The following is a 20,989-nucleotide window of genomic DNA, read 5'->3' as shown; positions in this document are numbered from 1 at the left end:
GCAATGCCATATGCAGCCTCAGGCCTGATAGCATGCAATGAAGTTAGCAATTTCTGAGAAAGGTCAGGGTTTGTGCAAGTGTGCGTGAGGCTGCAATGGTACTCGATTGTACTGATGGTTTCACAGTATTGCTAAACATTAGGGATGTGTGCTAATTAAAGTGGGCATTCTTGTGTAGTGCAGCGATGGGATAGAGATCACAATGAATTAGCAAGCTATCGCAGTTGAACTGTGTGTGTAACCACAATTGCATACTCAGTTGCGATCCGTGGCGAATCAGGCCCAGTGTTCTTAGTGCTGCAAGCAGCCCACAGCTCTTCTCAGTCTGCCACAGCAGTGCCTAGTTGCACCCCACAGCCCTTCTCTGACACTGGCACTAATTTAGTGCTGCAGCCCACAGCCCACCCTAACCTTCCGGCATTCTGTGGGAAATGGCGACCACGATCATGCAAGAGGTACTTTTATCAAATCCAAAATGCATGAGATCCAATGCTGGGAAGATGCCATTTTGCCTTGTTCTGGTTTCCAAGTCTGGTGGGAAAACCCGAGCCCGTGCACAGAAGTAATCAGATGTACAAAATTTGGGTGGTTTTGTTCTGCCTTTTGAGAAAGCACTAGCGTAATGTGTGTCATGCAGCAGGCATCTTGCTGTGCCAGTCTGTCATGTCTGTTATTATGCTGCATGTGAGAAATTATTACAGTTGAACAGTAGTATGAGAATACAGTGTCCCGCTAAGTAGACATCTCAGCTGATACAGGCAGAGCTGTAAGCCGCACCACACTGCAGAGTCAATGCAGGCTATAGTTAACAGCCACCCACCACCATTAACCACGCTGACAGCCCCATATACATGAAACAATTAGAGAGGCTGCAGCAGTGTTATGCACCATGTGTTATTGAAGTGCTAGATTATTAAACAGGTTAATACTAGGGGTGAGCGGGTTTGGATTTCCGAAATCTGTACCCCCCCCCCGAGCCCCCCTGATCTGAGCCAGGAACTGAATCAGATTCAGATTTTCCCACCTGGCTTCGAACTGAAATCGAGGCAAAACATCATCATCCCACTGTCGGATTCTCTCGGGTTGTGGATTCTATAAAGGTCCCGCGATTGCCACCATTTTTCATTCCAGCTGTGAGTTAGGTAGGAGCTGGGAGCTCAGTGTGTTAGACGGACTAGTCTGTTATAAAAAAAAAAAAGTATGGCTGGCTGCTGTGAAGAGGGAGGGAGATGTTGCTGACATTGACCATAGGGGCTTGCTACTGTTTTCCAATCATATAGTCATATTCATAATTTCATATACAATACATAGGGGCTGGCTACTGTTCTCTTTGTCCATATAGGGGCTGGCTGTTGTCCTGTCCATAGGTGCTGGCTGGCTGGATGCAGTGCTGTGTTGTCCAGGGGCTGCCCCATCTGCTGTATGGGTACAATCATAATAAATAAGTTTTAAAGGGGCTGCCCTGACTGCTGTAGGGGTACGCTCATACAAATAATTTTTACAGGGTGCGCCCTGTCTGCTGTAGGGGTACATTCTTACAAATATTTTTTACAGGGGCTATTCACTCCATAAAAATAATGGAAAACAAACAATTGGAGTATAAAAATAAAATAGGGAAAGATCAAGAACCACTTCCTCTTAGTGCTGAAGCTGCTGCCACTAGTCATGACATAGATGATGAAATGCCATCAACCTCATCTGCCAAGGCCAATGTCATAGTAGAAGGCATGTAAAATCCAAAAAGCCAAAGTTTAGTAAATATTACCTTAAAAATGAAATTTAAATGATCTGAGGAGAAACATAAACTTGCCAATATGCCATTTATGACACAGAGTGGCAAGGAATGGCTAAGGTCCTTCCCTATGTTCAGGACAAGTAGTTCAGCTTCACATGACGATGGAAGCCCTACTACTCCCGCTAAAAAAATTAAACTAGTTAAGCTGGCAAAAGCACAGCAAAGACATGTGCGTTCTAAGAAGATATCACAAATCCCCAAGGAGAGTCCAAGTGTGGCAGCAGTTGTGATGCCTGACCTTCCCAACACTTGCATTTGCATGCCCTCCGCAAGTGCTGGAAGGAGCACACACTGTCCATTTGCTGATATGCAAATTGAAGATGTCACTGTTGAAGTACAACAGGCTTAGGATACTGGTGTAGCTGGCGCTGAGGAGTAAGTTGATGAGGAAGATTCTGATGGTGATGTGGTTTGCTTAAATCAGGCATCGGGAGAGACAGTTGTTGTCTGTGGGATGAAAAAGCCCATCATGCCTGGCAGAAGACCAAACATTCCACCTCTTTGGTCTGGACATATTTCAGTCCAAATCCGGACAACTACTGTCTTGCCATATGTTGCGTATGTAAAGGTGTAATAAGTAGAGGTATGGACGTTAACCACCTTGGAACATACTCCCTTATATATCACCTGCAGCGCATTCATGAAGTGTTACTGCCAAGTTCAGAAACTGTCGCTAAGAACATAAGCAGTCCAGGGACACCTACATCCCTTTGTCCTGTTGTATCCAAGCACCTGCAAATCACACCGTCAACTCCTTCCTTGTCAATTTCCTCTTCAGTCAGGATCGTAAGTAGTCCTGCAGGCCATATCACTGGCATGACTCTCCTATCTGGGATTCCACGGGATGATCCTGCATTGCTACGCCAACTGCTGCTGCTTTTGATGCTGGGAATTTTTCATCATCCCAGAGAGGAAGTTGGAACACCACTACTTCTTTTACTAAGCAATTGACCCTCCAACAGTCCTTAGCGAGGAGGATGAAGTACGCCAGCAGTCATCCTGAAGCAAAGCGTATAACTGAGGCCTTGACAGCTATTTTGGTGTTAGACATGCATCCGGTATCCACCATTAGTGCAGTGGGATTTAGACAATTGATGGAGATAGTGTGTCCCTGGTTCCAAATCCCATCTATATTCCACTTCACTAGGCAGGCGATACCGAGAATGTACAGGGACGTTAGAAAAAGTGTCCTCAGTGTCCTAAAAAATGCGGTTGTACCTAATGTCCACTTAACCCCGGACAAGTGGAACAGGGCAGACTAAGGACTATATGACTGTGACAGCCCACTGGGTAGATGTATCATCTTACGCAGCAACAATAGCAGCGTCACCAGTAGCAGTATCTCAGAAATGCCAGCTTGTTCCAAGGCAGGCTACACTGTGTATCATTGGTTTCAGTAAAAGGCACACTGCCGACTACCTCTTAGAGAAACTGAAGGAAATCATCGCCCAATGGCTTACCCCACTTAGACTCTCCTGGGGATTTGTGATATCTGACAACACCACCAATATTGTGCGGGCATTACACCTGGGCAAATTCCAGCTTGTCCCATGTTTTGCTCACACAACAAATTTGGTGGTGCATAATTTTCTGAAAAACAAGGCATGCAGGAGATGCTTTGGGTGGCCCGAAAAAATTCTGGACACTCTTGCCATTCAGTGACTGCGTGCTGAAGACTGGAGCACCAGCAAACACTCTTGAACCTGCCCTGCCATTACCTGAAGCAAGATGTTGTGACACGGTGGAACTCAACCCTTTATATGCTTCAGAGGACGAAGGAGCAGCAAAAGGCCATTCAAGCCTATACATCCACCTATGACATAGGCAAAGGAGGGGGTATGCACCTGACTCAAGCGCAGTGGAGAATGATTTCCGTGTTGTGCAAGGTTTTCTAGCCGTTTGAACTTGCCACACGTGAAGTCAGTTCAGACACTGCCAGCTTGAGTCAGGTCATTCCCCTTATCAGGCTTTTGCAGAAGCAGCTGGAGAAAGTGAAGGAGGACCTAAGATGGAGCAATTCCGCTCAGTATGTGGGATTTGTGGATGAAACCCTTCATTCGCTTTGCCAGGATTCCAGGGTGGTCAATCTGTTGAAATCAGACCACTACATTTTGGCCACCGTGCTCGATCCTAAGTTTAAAGCCTACATGGTGTCTCTTTCTGGAAGACACAAGCCTGCAGAGGTGCAAAGACCTGCTGGTGAAAACACTGTCAGCTGAAGCAGAATGTGACACGTCAACAGCTCCTTCTTCATAATCTCCCGCAACCGGGGCTGCCATGAAACAACTTAGATATCCTAAGCAACCCGCTGGCAGTGATGCAGGGCAGGCAGGACCAAGTTTTGACATCTGGTCTGGACTGAAGGACCTGCCAAAAATTCTGACATGTCAACTGTCACTGCATATTATACTGTCACCATTGACAGAATGGTGGAGGATTATATCGGTGACAGCATCCAAGTAGGCATGTCAGATAGTCCGGACCTGTACTGGTAGGAAAAAGATGCAATTTGGAGGCCCCTGTACAAACTGGCTCTATTTTACCTGAGTTGCCCCCCCTCCAGTGTGTACTCCGAATGAGTTTTTAGTGCAGCCAGGAACATTTCCAAGGACAATTCCATCTTGCACCTCTTTTTTTTTCTTTGCATTATGTACTGTTTGGGGCCTAGTTTTTCAATCTGCCATCCTGTCTGCCACTGCAGTGTCACTCCTAGATGGGCCTCGTGTTTGTGCAACCCACTTGTGTTGCTTAGCAGAGTCATCCAGCTACCTCGGTGCAACCTTTTGGCCTAAAAACAATATTGGGAGGTGTGAGGTGTTCATAATAGGCTGACAATGAGTGCAAATAAATGTTACTGAGGTTAATAATAGCATAGGAACAAAAAAATACTCAAATTGTTTTTATGCTTTTTTTCAAAAAAATACAGATCCAAAACACACAACATGGAAGGGTGGTTTTGGGAAAACCAATCCAGAACCAAAACCAAAACATGAAAAGTGGCCGATGCACACCTCTAGTTAATCTGTGTAGTGTAGCTGTTATAAGTAAGCGGATGTGGAGAAAATATGCCCATATAATACAAACAATTTATTTGCATGGTTACTAATTTAGAACCTATATAAGATTAATATCTGCATAGATTAACTGTATTTATAGGTGTTTTAATAATAGTGTTGAAGCGCACAGCCTATATGTAACTCTATGATATAGCCCGTTTAAACAGGGTAAAAAGAGTGTACTGGGAGACAGAATAAATGGAGATACTCCTGTAATGATGTCTTGATGAAGTTATATTTGAAGATATTAAATAAGACTACTAAGTAGCTCTCCATGAGGTATTAAGGGGTTTGTCGGGCTATGTTTTCACCCATTTTGATTTTGCGGTAACATACCAGCCAGCTTCTAAGAATCAAAAAGCAGATGCTTTGTCTAGGCAATTTGAAAAAGTGCAAGATCAAAACCAAGGATTTCTATTTAATAAGCATCGGGTTCTATGTTTATGTCAAAAATTTAAAAGAGCAATAATTTTACTAGCAAAATATGGCTTGTAAAAGCATTGACCTTTTAATTTTTGGGCATAAACACAATTTAAATCGCCGGGTGTTAGAACAGAAACCTGTTAGGATCTGCAGTTTAGCGGATCATATTGTGCTGTTCTCATGTGTTCAATAATTACTGTCTGTCTGGGTGCAGTATCAGCTGCACACTAATTAATTGCTCTGTCTGTGCACAGGCCATATGCACTAATTTGTCATTAGGAAGGCTTGCTCTGATTGGGCTCTGCATCTGTTAAATTGCATCCAGCCTTTCACTCCATGTCGGTGATAGCATTCACATGTTTCCAGTTGTGGGCAGTCCCCTGAGTATTCCAGTCGAGCTCCAGTACTCTTGTTCATATTCCAGTCTCTTGCCATTTGTGTCATCCAAGCGGCATAGTCTGTATACCAGCTACCAGCCATTTGTGTCATCCATTCGGCATGGATTGCACTCTTGTGCCCTGAGTGCATTATTCCATGTGCTGCTGCGTGTGTCAACCTGGCGAAACAGGCCGCACTCTTGAGTCCAGTGTGCGCCTTCTAGTGTACTGCTGCCAGTCTCATCCCAGTGGCACTTGGTGCACCTCAGCGTCCAGAATATGCAATCTTGTGCTCCACCACCAGTGTCATCTTGGCAGTATTGACTGCATCCCAGCATCATCTTACCAAGCATTCCAGCCCTCAAAGCTGCTACACAGGCTAAGGGCTGCATCTCGGCCCAAAGGCCACATCAAGCCAAGATTACCAGCCCTCAAGGCTGCCACACAACTCTTGGACTATTACATTCCTGACCTCAAGACTGCTTGACTAGGCTCCTAGGTAATCATCCCTACCAATCCTGACATTATCACCGGCCCAAAAAAGTAATTACTTTTGATTTGTTATGGATCCTGGGCAGAATCCTGTGCAACTTCTGGCAGCCCAGATTCAGGTGCTCACTCAAATAGTACAGGAACTTTCCCTCAAAGTTGAGGAGACTTGGGCTGCATCTACCCTTCCCACTATTTGTGAGCCCAAATTGAACTTGCCCGACCGATTTACAGGGAACTCTAAGGACTTTGTGAACTTTCAAGAAAGATGTAAGCTTTACTTTAAACTCAGACCGCAGTCTTTAGGGTACGAAGTTCAGCAAGACAGGATAGTGATCTCTCTTTTACAGGGAGACTCCCAAACTTGGGCTTTCGGTCTTCCTTCCACTTCAACTGCCCTAAAGACCTTGGATGCCTTTTTCTGTGCTCTATGGTTGCTTTATGATGACCTAAACAAGGCAGCAGAGGATTATTTTACAGAGTTCCTGGAAGTTGGCCGTAGACTCAGGATGGAACTATCCTGCTCTTAGGAGTCAATTCCAATAGGGCCTATTGGATCAGATAATGGACATCCTGGTCCAACATCCCTCTGCATATACCCTGGATGATGAGTCTGACAATCTGCATAGACTGATGCCTCTGAGAGTGCAGGTTAGAGAATAATCTGCCTCCACAAACTCCTCGTTCTCCCCTTTGGATGCATACTGGTGATCAGGAGGAACCCATGCAATTGGGGGCTTTCTGTCTCCCTGTTGATGAGAGATGAAGACACACCCTGGGAAATTTAATTTGGCTCAACTTTGTCCCATCAACTCAGGAAAAGTCAAGGTCTAGATGCTAGTGGAGAGTTGCATCTAGGCCTTGCATCCATCTCTCCTTAAAAATTCAGTCCTATTCCCAACTATACTCAAGTCTTCTTTTGGCCAGGTCGCTGTATCAGCCTTCATTGATAGTGGAGCTGGAGAGAACTTCATGGGCTTATCATGTTTGGGGGCTTTCTCCAGAACATTTGGGTACCTCGGTCGCAGTAGTTGGTCTAGATAACAAGGATCTGTCTTCAGTTCCCATTTCCCACTGGACGCCTCCTATACAGTTGACAATTGGAGTCCTTCATCGGGAAGAACTGTACTTTCTCATCATACAATGGCCATTGGCTCCCATGGTACTGGGTTTGCCATGGCTAAAAAAGCATAGTCCCATGATCCACTGGCAAACTGGAGAGATTCTACAATGGGGAACCTCTTATCTTGCTCACTGTTTGTCTCAACCAGTTCATCTTGCTGCTGTCATTCCATCTGAGACTTCTGAGATCCTGGCTCCTTATCGTAACCTGGCAGAGGTGTTTCTATAAAGAAGGTCAATGTTCTACCGCCACATCGGTCCTTCAATTGTGCCATTGACTTGATACCTGATGCCAGACTATCCAAAGGTAAGCTATACGCCTTGTCAGCTCACGAGAGTAAAGCGATGCAGGAATATATCGAAGATGCTCTTGAGAAAGGATTTATTCAGCCATCCAAGTCCTCGGTAGGTGCCGGCTTCTTTTTTGTTAAACAAAAGATGGATCTCTCGATTCTATCGATTTTAGAGGACTGAACAAGATCACCACTAAGAATATCTACCCTTTACCGCTCATCTTAGTTCTGTCTCAGCTACGGGAGGCCTTGATCTTCTCAAAGATTGATTTACATGGTTCTTACAACCTTATCCGCATTCATAAAGGAGACAAATGGAAGATGGCTTTTAACACTCACTCAGGGCATTTTGAATATCTGGTTATGCCCTTCGGTCTCTCCAATGCCCCAGCCATCTTCCAGGACTTTATCAATGAGGTCTTGAGGGATTTACTGAGGGTCTTTGCTGTTGTCTATTTGGATGACATCCATATTTTTTCCAAGTCCCTGGAACAACACTGACAACACAAGAGGGTGGTTTTGCAAAGACTCCTGGATAATAACTTGTATGCCAAGTTGGAGAAATGCGAGTTAGATGTAAAGGAGATCTCCTTCTAGGGCTACAAAATCTCCTCTCGTGGATTCTCCATGGATCCGAGTAAGGTGAAGGCTGTCCTAGATTGGAAACAACCCACATTGTTAAAGGCCTTTCAGCAGTTTTTAGGATTTTCTAATTATTACCGATTCATCAGATCCTTACCACTATTGTTTCTCCCATCGTGGACCCGACCAAGAAAGGGGCAGATGTTGGTAATTGGTCTCCCAGAGCCTTTCAGGCTTTCACTTTCCTCAAGACAGCATTTCTGTCTGCTCCAGTCCTCTGTCATCCTAATCCCGACCTTCCATTTGTGGTTCAAGTGGACGCCTCTGAGGTTGGAGTAGGGGCCATTCTTTCTCAGAGGGATTTGAAGGACAATAAACTTCATTCATGTGCCATTTTCTCTTTCTTGGAAATTTCAATCAGCAGAGAGAAATTACGATGTGGGAGCTTCTTGCCATAAAGTGGGCATTTGAGGATTGGCGACATTGGTTTGAAGGAGCTAACCATGTTATATCTGTGCTGATGGATCATAAAAATCTGGCCTATATTGAGTCTGGCAAGAAACTGAATGCCAGACAGGTGCTATGGGGCACTGTTCTTAACACGCTTTAACTTCATCATCTCCTTTCGGCCTGGAACTAAGAATGAGAAGGCAGATGCCCTTTCCTGTAATTTTTCTCTTGACAAGGTTCCTGCTGTTGGAGAGGAAACAATCAGCCCTTCTTCTCTGATTCATTTGGCCTTGACAAGAACCTTGGTAGACTCTTTGAAGTGGTGCCAATCTGAAGCACCTCCTGAGATGCCTCCAGGATTGATTTTTATTCCGGAGAAGCCTCTTAAGGCAGTCCTTAAGGAATTCCACTCATCCAAGGCTGTGGAACATACAGGCATTTTCAAGACTCTTGAACTGCTTTCTCGCTCTGTCTGGTGGCAGTTCATTTCTCTGGACATTCATGAGCTTGTGGCAGCTTGTGAGGTCTGCTCTAGAAACAAGACTCTCCGTACCACTCCTTCTGGTCTGTTATGTCCATTACCAACTCCTCTCAGACCTTGGACACATATCGCAATGGACTTTGTGGTGGATCTTCCATCATCTTCCCGCTGCATGGTCATCTGGACCATTGTGGACCACTTCTCCAAGATGGTATATTTTGTTCCTTTCAGCAAGTTGCCCTCAGCCAAAGAACTGGCAGTTCTTTTTGTTCAATATGTTTTTAGACATCATGGACTTCTTGTAGACATTGTCTCTGACCATGGTACTCAATTCATTGCTCAGTTCTGGAGGTGCTTCTGTGCTGATCTGGGCATTAATGTCAGTCTGTCTTCAGGGTATCACCCACAGTCCAATGGACAGATGTAGTGGGCCAATCAAACTCTGGAGCAGTACCTTCATTGTTTTATTTCCAAGTTTCAAAACAACTGGGTGTATTTGTTGCCATTCGCAGAATTTGCCTACAACAAATCCTGCCACTCCACCTCCACAGTGTCTCCATTCCTCTGCAACTACAGGATTCATCCAAGAAGTAATTATTTTGAGACTCTGGCTTCCACTGCTCCTTCTCCTTCATCTGTGTCCAGGTTACATTTGGAAGAAAGTGCATCAGTCCCTTCTTCAAGCTTCTGGTCATTCCAAGGTCTGGGCAGACAGACATTGTAGGCCTTGTGGTCTCAAAGTGAGGGATTTGGTCTGGCTGTCCGCCAGAAACATTACCTGCATCAGAGGTCACAAAAGTTGGGATCCAAGTTCATCAGTACATTCATGATTATTTCTCAAGTAAATCCTGTGGCTTTCCATTTGAAGTTACCCCGGACTATCAAAATCAATAACAGTTTTCATTATTCTCTCCTGAAACCGGTTTTCCTCTACACCAGGTTTTCTTCTGTGCATTCAATTAGACTAACACCAGTGCTTGTCTAGGGGTGCTAGGAATTTGTCCTTGGACTCCAGAATTTCTAGAGGTGGTCTTCAGTCTCTTATACATTGGAAGGAATATGGACCAGAGGAGCATTCCTGGATTCCTGAAAGATCACTACATGCTCCTATCCTGAAGAGAAAATTATTTAAAGACTTTCCTGACAAGCCAGGGTTTAGGTGTTCCTTAAGCCCTCATCAAGGGGAAGGGGGTACTGTTAGGATCTGCAGTTAAGCAGATCATATTGTGCTGTTCTAATGTGTTCATTAATTACTGCCTGTCTGGTTGCAGTATCAGCTGCACACTAATTGCCCTGTCTGTGCACAGGCCAGGTGCACTAATCTATCATTAGGGAGGCTTGCAAGGCTTGCTCTGATTGGGCGCTGTATCTGCTAAATTGCATCTAGCCCTTCACATGTGTCTGGTTGTGGTCAGTCTCCTGAGTATCCCAGTCGAGCTGTTCATATTCCAGTCTCTTGCCGTTTGTGTCATCCAGGTGGCACAGATCACACTTCTGCGCCCTGAGTGCATTATTCCATGTGCTGCTGCTTGTGTCAACCCGGTGGCACAGGATGCACTCTTGTGTCCAGTGTGTGCCTTCAAGTGTACCGCCGCCAGTGTCATCCCGGCGGCACTTGGCACACCTCAGTATCCAGAATATGCAATCTTGCGTTTCACCGCTAGTATCACAGCGGCATTTAGCGCATCCCAGTGTCATCTTGCCAAGCATTCCAGCCCTCAAGGCTGCTACACAGCCTAAATGCTGCATCTTGGCCCAAAGGCCACATCTCGGCCCAAAGGCTGCATCAAGCCAAGATTACCAGCCCTCAAGGCTGCCACACAACTCTTGGACTATTACATTCCTGCCCTCAAGACTGTGCTGGACTAGGCTTCTAGGTAATCGTCCCTACCAATCCTGACAAAACCTTAGTAAATAAATCCCTAATGTCTTTAACTCTACTACCAGAGAGAAAAGTAAATGTTACCATACCACTTCCAGTTTGAGAAAAAGGATTAATATAGCTATTATTTTAGCTAATCACTGAAATAAGAATTCAATTATAGACTGACTATAATGGAAAAGAGCATAGATATAACAGGACAGTTGTTTGATATGGTAAATCATAATTGTTAAAATATTAAAACTTCAGTGATATAATCATTCTCCCACTTATTGTCATCTAGGTGTTAATAAGAATGAATTACCAGACAATTTTTATAGACTTACAGTATGTGTCTAGTTGTCCAGAAATTACATCTCACATTATCTTCTAGGTAACCTACTGCAGCCGCCACCAATGACTCTGGCCCTTCTTTACTGATTTGCTAGCTTTCAAAAAATGTACAAATCTTTAATTTTTGTGGATCAGTTCTCTAAAATGGCCACTTTATTCACTTGAATAAAATACCCTTTGTTATTCTTACTGCTCATTTATTCTTTAAGTATATCTACAGGTTACAAAGCTGTCTCCAATCCATAGGTATAACTAAGGTTCTAAGTTTACCTCCCCTTTTTGAAGATTTTTGTGAAATAATGCAAATCATACCAAAGTTGTATTTTGGTTAAAATTCATAGGCAAATGATAAACAAAATGTGGTAATCAATGCATTCAGCAATATTTGGAAATGTATAACAACCAGTAATAGTATATCTGGGCAAAATGTTTACCCTTTGCAGAATTTACCTTTAACAAAACCCAACATTCTTCCACATTGTACAGTATATTACTTACTTTATTGACTATGGCAATGGTTCTTAAACTCAGTCTTCAGGACCCCACACAGGTCACGTTTTTCAGGTCACCCATCAAGTGCACAGGTATATTCACTACTCACTGACACATTTCAAAAGATCTACAGGTGTAGCTAGTTATTTCACTTGTGATTCTGTAAAGGGGACCTGGAAAACATACACTGTTTGGGGTCCTGAGGACTGAGTTTAAGAACCTGTGGAATACGGTTATAACCAAGTGGATTTTCCTATGTCAAAATTGTACAGTCCTCCAGTGGTCCAAAAGCTTCATAAATATTTGTACAATATACTGTATGGAGAAATATAATTTATGACAGACACAAGAAGGGTTGGCCACTTTGTTCTGGGAAAATACAGGACAGGGGTGTGGCCAAATCTTGGAGGCATGGCCATGCCCTCTCTTGAAACAACAGAAAACAGTACCACTGCAAAGATATTAGTTTTTCCATCCTCATGCCCCCTGTCACTCCAGCCTCTTGTCTATCCAGCTTTCTGATCCAAGTTCTTGTGCTTTTCTAAGTGGGCACAGATGTGGGTTCTCACCTGCAGCAGAAAGGATGCCAAAGAAGGACTGATTGAATTAGTGCAGCCAGGAGCCATTAACTCAGAAGAAACAAAATTTCCAAAAAGACATAAGGCTTGATTCAGACCCATTTGCTATCTGCGTACGCTCGCTAGATGCGTATGCAAATTTTACAAAGTGAATCCACGGGAAGCGATCGCTCGCCAAGGAATAAGCACGTCCACCATGTCTTAGCGAGCAGCCACTTTGTGTATGCATATGCCCGATAGTACAGGCAGAGCCGCCCACCAGCAACATGTCCTCTCCAGAAAGTGTATTAAAACATTGGTACATTGAGCACCATCGGATGTGAATGCAGTGCTTGAGGTAGCTTTACCCTACCGCAAGCATTGCGAGGAAATCAGTGTAAAAAAATGGCAAGTGACTTGTACTATGATGCTGCCTGTTAATTATGCATGCCTCTAAAATGGCGATGAAACAGCCAGGCATGCCTGAGTTCGCATTTCCAACCCCCCTGTTATTAGTGTCCTGCCCCTGTTACCACCCACAAATGGCCTTTCCTGTCACTCATTACCCTGGGCTGCCTTTGCTGGGTGAGCGTGAGGGTTGCAATCGCAGTGTGTAGTTAGCGCACGTGCAGAATGAAGCATGTGCGTACACAGAACATCAGGCCGCTTGCGAATGCACAGCGAGAGTGAGCAGCTCTGAATCAGGCCCATTGTCAGAAGTCCATGGGGTAAGGAAAGGCTGTACTGAATTGGCACTTGACACTAGTCCTCTGATATCTGACTCTGACAGAGTGCACATTACACAGTGCACTCTCAGTCATGCATGCAGTGCATCTCGCAAAGTTTGAGAGCATCTGTCACTCTGCTCTGCCTCACACAGTCACAGCCAGGTACCAGCAGCAATATGGCACCAAACCACAAGTCCACAACACAAACTTCAGACCTAAAAACAGGTCAAACTGCATCCCGTATTGAATCAATACTGAATGCAGCATGTCCCTTTCAATTACGATCCTGTATAATATAGGACGGGTGGCAACCCTAGACTAAAGATGTGCCCCAGACAATTTTTGCTGGTTTTGGTTCTAATTCATGGGCCGGTTTTGGGGTTGGTTTTGCCAAACCGTCATGACTAGTTTTGGATTTTTTTTAAAAATTGGCAAAAAGCTAAAATCACATAATTTTAGCCTTTTTTGTTTCTAGAGTATTATTAACCTCTATAACATAAATGTTCACTCATTTCCAGTCAAGTTTGACAACCTTATAGCTTACAATATTGTTTTCAATATTAAATTTTTGACTGGGTGAGAGCTGTCATACTTTCTTTCCCTTGCAAAGTATTGTTTCATAGTCAGTTGTTTTTTCATAAATAGTAGTCTTCCTGGTCCCCTTCTGGAATGAAGATCCATCCCCAGCAACAGCAGCAGCAGAATCCTGGACATGGAAGGAATCATCTAGACTTATTAAATTGGATTTAGGACTATCTCCAATCATTACTGTGGCTATTGGGGAAGAAGGTGCTGGGATCTAATTGAACTTGAGAGAAGGGAGCTACAGTAGCTGATGCTGAACTGCTTTCTGTTATTTTTTAGCACCAGTTTCTGATGTTAAAAACTTTACATGAGTTGGCATAACAGGGTGGAGGCTCCTAGATGTCCCTACCTATACTTATTGTGGATTTACAAACACTAAAGATGGCTTGAAAATTGTTGTCAGGATATTGGTAAAAATAATTCCACACATAAGAGGTGCACACATAGGTTGATCCTATGCCTAGGCATGGCAATGGCCTTCCACTTATTATAGCTAAGAGCTGCTTCCACTGGTGCCTGACTTACACAAACAACATGCTCATCCTCAACATCCTCCATTAGTGCCAGCGCCAGCTACACAAGTATCCCCCTCATCCTCTTGCACTTCCTTGGTGGCATCCTAAATTTCTATGTCATCAGCTATATTTGTGCTGCTCATCCCTACATGTGCAGAGGGAGCAGAAATGGTGGATAGCGGCTTCTCTTTGAGTACAAGAGTGTCAGAAAGGTCAGGCTCACACATTGCATTTGTGGACACACTTAGACTTGCTTCAGAGATTTGTGACATTTCTGTTTCTGAAAGCACAGTTTGTTCTACTGCTTTAGTGGTTTTAATTTTTTTTACACCTCTTCTACACTCTGAGTGATAAGGTCTTGCATCATCATGAGAGGCAGAGGAAGATGCCTCACTGACACAACTCACAGTAGAACCACAACTCATAAATATGGGCCAAGGCCTCAGTCTTTCTTTGCCACTATGTGTGGTGAATTGCATGTTGGCAATTTTATGTTTTTCTGCACCACACCTGTATTAGCGGTATTTTTTTCTTTAGCATTGTATATTGTTTTTTTATTTTAGATGCCCTGACTTAGACCTTCTATGCCTCTGAGCATCGGCTTTAGTAGATGACGTTGAAGGACTAGCTTTGTCATCATTACTGGTGGCAGCAGCTGCAGTGACAGTGTTTGTTTGCTCTTCTCTAAACATTATCCATTATCCGAGAATGATTTAATAGCCAGAAGGCTGGATCTGTGGGGACAGACATCGCAAGTATGTTGTTGGAAGTTGCAATGACATCTTTCCAGAAAGGTTCTATAAGAGGGCAGGACCACCAAATATGTAGCATAGATCCCTCTGAATCGAGACATCTCCAGCATTTAGATGATATTGAAGGGTACATTGTGTGTAATAGCAGAGGGTGTCTGTACCAGAGCATTAGTATCTTATATTGGGTCTCTCTGGTTTGAACACACAACGAGCTGCTATGTGCTTTAAGGAATATTTTTTCCCAATCTTTCTCTGTTAATTTAAAATTAAGTTCTCTTTCCCAAGCTAAAGTAAAATGGTTGGGGGTACGGGAATCCTGTTATTGTAATAGTTTATATATAGTGGATATCGTATGTGTAGGATTGGAAGGAGCTACACAAATCTTCTCAAACTGTGTCATTTCCCTAGAGGCTAATACGATCCTATTCTTCGATTGGAGAAAGTGTCTGATCTGTAGAAACTTCCAGAAGTCTTTTTGTGGGATATTCCATTTATTCTTAATGTCTGAAAATTGTTTCACACCGCCGGAAGTCACCAGTTATCCAACTCTAAATATCCCTTCAATCGCCAAGCCTGAGGAATGTGATAAAATCAAACCTGAAGAAAAATCAACATTGGCCAAAAAGGAGGTTAGGGGACCGAACACCGAAGAGACATCAGGCATACGACGCAATGATTTCCAAACCGAAAGGGTCGGGGTAATGATTGGATGAGAATGAGGGAGCTTTGGTAGGGCTGGAAGCCATGGGAAAATTTTGGGAAATTGCTGAACGTAAATCCCTTCTAGTTCCACCCACAGCTCCTGGTCCAATCCAACACCCTATTTAAATGGATTGCATTGTAGTAATTTCTGATGTCAGGAAGTTGAAACCCTCCCCTATGTGTGGAACGTATCATTAATAATCGTTTAAGTCTAGGTCTCTTGTGCGACCAGATAAATTGTTGTATCAACAGCTGTATGGAGTTGAACCAGGAATCAGGAACCCCTATCAGCAGCGCCTGGAGAATGTACAGTAACTTAGGGAGAGTATTAATTTTGACTACTCCTATCCTTCCCAGCCATGACAGTTGTTTAAAATGCCATCTGCTAAAATCCATTTGTAATACTTTAAGAAGCGGGGAATAATTTAAGGATACTAATAGGGATAAATTTCATGGCAATTTGATACCCAAATAAGTGATATGCGTGTTCTGCCATTGAAAGGGGAAAGATCGTTTCAACCTTATCATAGATAAGGGAGAGGTTGATATATTAAGAGCGCATGATTTGGACATATTAATTTTGAAATCTGAGAGCAAACTATATAAATTGAATTCCTGCATCAAATGAAGAAGGGATGACTCAGGATTGGAGACTATCACCAAAATATCATCTGCAAACATCGCTAGTTTGTATTCACGGTCTCCCATCCATATACCTGATATCTGCCCATTGGCCCTGATTGATCTAGCTAGCGCTTCTATACAAAGAACAAAAATCAATGGGGACAATGGGCAACCTTGTCTCATCCCGTTACTTATCGAAAAGGGGTCAGAAAGAGAGCCATTGACATGGACCCTCGCAGTTGGCAAACTATAAAGAGCTAAGATTCTATGCAATAATTGAGGACCAAGCCCGATGTGCTCCAACACAGACCTCATAAAATGCCAACTCACCCTCAGTGGAAAGCATTATAGTAGAAACCTGGCCTCCAGAGGTCAAATGGATTAAGTTGAGTACTTTAGTGGTGTTGTCCTTTGCCTCTTGGCCAAGGACAAATCCCACTTGGTCGTTATGGATTAGTGAGGGGAGCAGGCTATTCAGTCTATTTGCCATTAATTTTGCAAATAATTTTAGATCCACATTTAGGAGGGAAATAGGCCTGCAGCTGGAGCACACCGAGGGATCCTTACCCTGTTTAGGGATCACAGTTATGAGAGCTTCTAAAGATTGGAGAGAAAAATGAGTATCTGCTGATATGCAATTAAAAGCTTGTAAAAGTCTGGGAGCCAAAATATCCTTGAATCTTTTATAATAGATTGTGGTGTATCCATCTAGGCCAGGGCTCTTGCCCAATGGCATAGATGAGATAGCATATTCTAGTTCTTGAAGAGTAAAGGGTTCTTCGAGTGAACTCCGATCAGGGAGCGAGAGAATGGGATATGTTACATTTGCCAAATATTCTTTAGCTTTTAATAAACAGGAGACTGGGTCTGTCGTTTTAGGGGATTTGTTTAGATTATATAAAGCTGTGTAATATTTTTTAGAACAGGATGCTATTTCAGGGGTCTTGAAATGAAGAGAACCAGTGTCATCCTTCATGGAACTAATAAATGAGTTCGCCCCCTCAGAGCGGAGTGCTTGAGCTAACAGGCATCCTGGTTTGTTTCCCCACTGATAATATTTACGCTTACATTTATGGAGAGATAGTTGAGCCTTGTCAGAAAGTAGCCTTTTCAACTGAATTCTGGCCTCTGTCAGTTCAGCATATTCCGACCCAGATAGCGTGGATTTATGCAAGGATTCTAAAGAATGAATCAGCTGTAATAAACTCTCTATACGTTGCAGTTTTTGTTTTTTCATGTGGGAGCCAATCTGGATAATCTTACCTCGCAATACGCACTTATAAGCTTCCCATAAGGTAATTTTAGAAACCTCTTCAGTGTCATTAGTGGAAAAATAATCAATCAGGGTTTTATTGATTTCCTCTCTACAAACAATATCCTGTAATAATGATTCATTTAAGCGCCAGGTCCACTGACCAGGAGATTGTTGTCGAACTGACAGAGTGATTGATATAAGGGCATGGTCTGACCAGGTAATTGAACCAATTGATACATCTAGAAGCATAGGGAGATGTCTATGACTTAAAAACAAATAATCTAAACGTGTGTATGTTTTATGGGGATGAGAATAGAACGTATAGTCACGGCCTAGTGAGTGGGAGACTTTCCATGTATCAGCTACTGTAGCTGAGAGTCATGGAACAATTTTTTGACTCCACTATATTTCTTTTGAGAAAATCTAGGGGCTTTAGTCGAAACATCAAGAGTCGGATCAAGAGTCCAATTAAGGTCTCCTCCCAAAACATTAATCCCAGAACATAAAGATTCAAGCTTCGGAATATGTGATTGAAAAAAGGAAGTTTGATCATGATTAGGGGAATAGACTACAATGAAAGTGTAAGATTGTTCATATATTTTACAGTTTATTAGGAGTAACCTACCCGGGACTGGTTTGTGTACTGAAGTTATAGAGATTTGTAATTTTTTTGAGAATAAGATCGCAACTCCCTTGGATTTGCTATCTGGTGTATTACAGTAATATGCAAGTGGGTATCAATAATTAGTTATAGATGGATTGCGTGCCGAGATTTAAAATGGGTCTCTTGTATCAGTGCGACATCCACTCTATCAGCCCATAAAGATCTAAAAAGGGTATATCTTTTTTCAGGTATATTGAGACATCTGGCATTAATCGAGTGTATTTTAATCGTGTTTGGGGAGCTCATGTAGTTTGTGAGAATATGAAGTATAGATCAGTCCTCAACATGGTCAAATAAAAAAGGAAAACAAATAAATGAAAACATTCACATTTGAAAAATAACATAGAATGAAACCTGAGGGAAAAAAGGATCGCAAAAACAGGGTTAAACCCGCAGTGGAGAAACTGGCGCTTTGAAGAGCGAGAAACCCAATAGGCATATCAACCGATGGCGGGTGTGGGGTTAGGGAGCCACCGCGCAAAACCTTTTAGAATAAAACCTATAACACTTTCAGAACAAAACCTGACATGTAAATGTCTAACATTAAATATTGGATTATAGAAAAATAGGAACACTCCTAATATTCTTAGATATCTAAGATAATATCTGAATAGATTATTGAAAAAAAAAGAGAAAATCTCAACCATCTAATGCTTTGAATAAGCAAAAAGACCATAATAGTAATTTAAAACATTCAATTGGCAAACAATGAAATCAGTAATTAGATGGATCTCATCCACTCCCGACGGGGGAGCAGATAAGTTCAATCAGGTGGCGTCTTCAGCCAATGAAGGTGACGATGCATGTGGGCGTCTCATGTGGCTGCGAATTTCTTGCCAAGGAGGATTATTTTCAGGTCTCTGAGGTAATTGCAGTTCCGTCAAGTCAAATTCCCAGTTAGGGATATTGAGTTTTGGTAGACCGAGTCCAGAGCAAAATGAAGGCAGATCAACATAAGAAGTTAAAGAATGTGTTTTCCCAGCCGAGGATACTTGGAGATTGAAGGGAAGCCCCATCTGTATTTCAGTTGGCGCTTACGGAGTTCATCAGTGATAGGTTTAAGAGATTTTACGCTGTTGGAGCATATGCCAGGGTAGATCTTGGAATATGTGAATCTCTGTGCCATTGAAATCAATTCCATCCAATTGTCATGCTTTACGCATAATTTCTTCTTTCTGTGAGTAGTAGTGTAAATGACAGATGACATCACGGGGGCGATCAGCTGGAAGACCTCTTGGTTTTAAGGCTCGATGAGCTCTATCAAAAGTAATAAGCTCATTCGCATTACTTCCCAGAATCTCGTTGAATATCTTTGTAAGAGCATCTATTAGACCGGATTGAGGGACTTCTTCTGGTAAACCTCTAATATGAACATTATTTCTCCATCCCCTATTGTCGAGATCTGTCATCCTCAGATTGATAGCACAAATTTATTTTGTTTGAGCAGAAATAACATATTTCAAGCCTATCAAATAGGCATCTGTAGATTCTTGGAAGTTTTATAGAGAAGTGATACGGTCCGATATTGCGATGTATCTTTCCGAGCAGTGGAAAGTTCCTGTCGAATGGTGTCTTGTAGATCTTGTTTAGTGGGTAAGGTTTTCATGAAAAACATAATGTCCTGGAGTTCTGTGCCTTTCTCAGAAGATGTATGGAGTTGGTCTTCTTGAAACAGAGACAGGAATTGATGAGGAAGAGAGGGGGTCAGACGTTGTTGGATCTGCTGTAACCTTGGTCTGAGTGGTATGAACAAACGGTCTCAGATCTGTTTGAGATTGGGGTCCTTTCGGTAAAGGTGTGTTGCCTTTTTGAGGTGGTTTTTTATTTTTGACCATAATGTAGCTTTCTGTTATTTTTTAGCACCAGTTTCTGATGTTAAAAACTTTACATGAGTTGGCATAACAGGGTGGAGGCTCCTAGATGTCCCTACCTATACTTATTGTGGATTTACAAACACTAAAGATGGCTTGAAAATTGTTGTCAGGATATTGGTAAAAATAATTCCACACATAAGAGGTGCACACATAGGTTGATCCTATGCCTAGGCATGGCAATGGCCTTCCACTTATTATAGCTAAGAGCTGCTTCCACTGGTGCCTGACTTACACAAACAACATGCTCATCCTCAACATCCTCCATTAGTGCCAGCGCCAGCTACACAAGTATCCCCCTCATCCTCTTGCACTTCCTTGGTGGCATCCTAAATTTCTATGTCATCAGCTATATTTGTGCTGCTCATCCCTACATGTGCAGAGGGAGCAGAAATGGTGGATAGCGGCTTCTCTTTGAGTACAAGAGTGTCAGAAAGGTCAGGCTCACACATTGCATTTGTGGACACACTTAGACTTGCTTCAGAGATTTGTGACATTTCTGTTTCTGAAAGCACAGTTTGTTCTACTGCTTTAGTGGTTTTAATTTTTTTTACACCTCTTCTACACTCTGAGTGATAAGGTCTTGCATCATCATGAGAGGCAGAGGAAGATGCCTCACTGACACAACTCACAGTAGAACCACAACTCATAAATATGGGCCAAGGCCTCAGTCTTTCTTTGCCACTATGTGTGGTGAATTGCATGTTGGCAATTTTATGTTTTTCTGCACCACACCTGTATTAGCGGTATTTTTTTCTTTAGCATTGTATATTGTTTTTTTATTTTAGATGCCCTGACTTAGACCTTCTATGCCTCTGAGCATCGGCTTTAGTAGATGACGTTGAAGGACTAGCTTTGTCATCATTACTGGTGGCAGCAGCTGCAGTGACAGTGTTTGTTTGCTCTTCTCTAAACATTATCCATTATCCGAGAATGATTTAATAGCCAGAAGGCTGGATCT

This window comes from Taudactylus pleione, unplaced genomic scaffold (assembly GCF_031769625.1).
Source record: "Taudactylus pleione unplaced genomic scaffold, aTauple2 ptg000025l, whole genome shotgun sequence".
Classification (NCBI taxonomy): domain Eukaryota; kingdom Metazoa; phylum Chordata; class Amphibia; order Anura; family Myobatrachidae; genus Taudactylus; species Taudactylus pleione.
The sequence above is the reverse complement of the archived record's forward strand: the minus strand, read 5'-3'. Positions refer to the sequence as shown.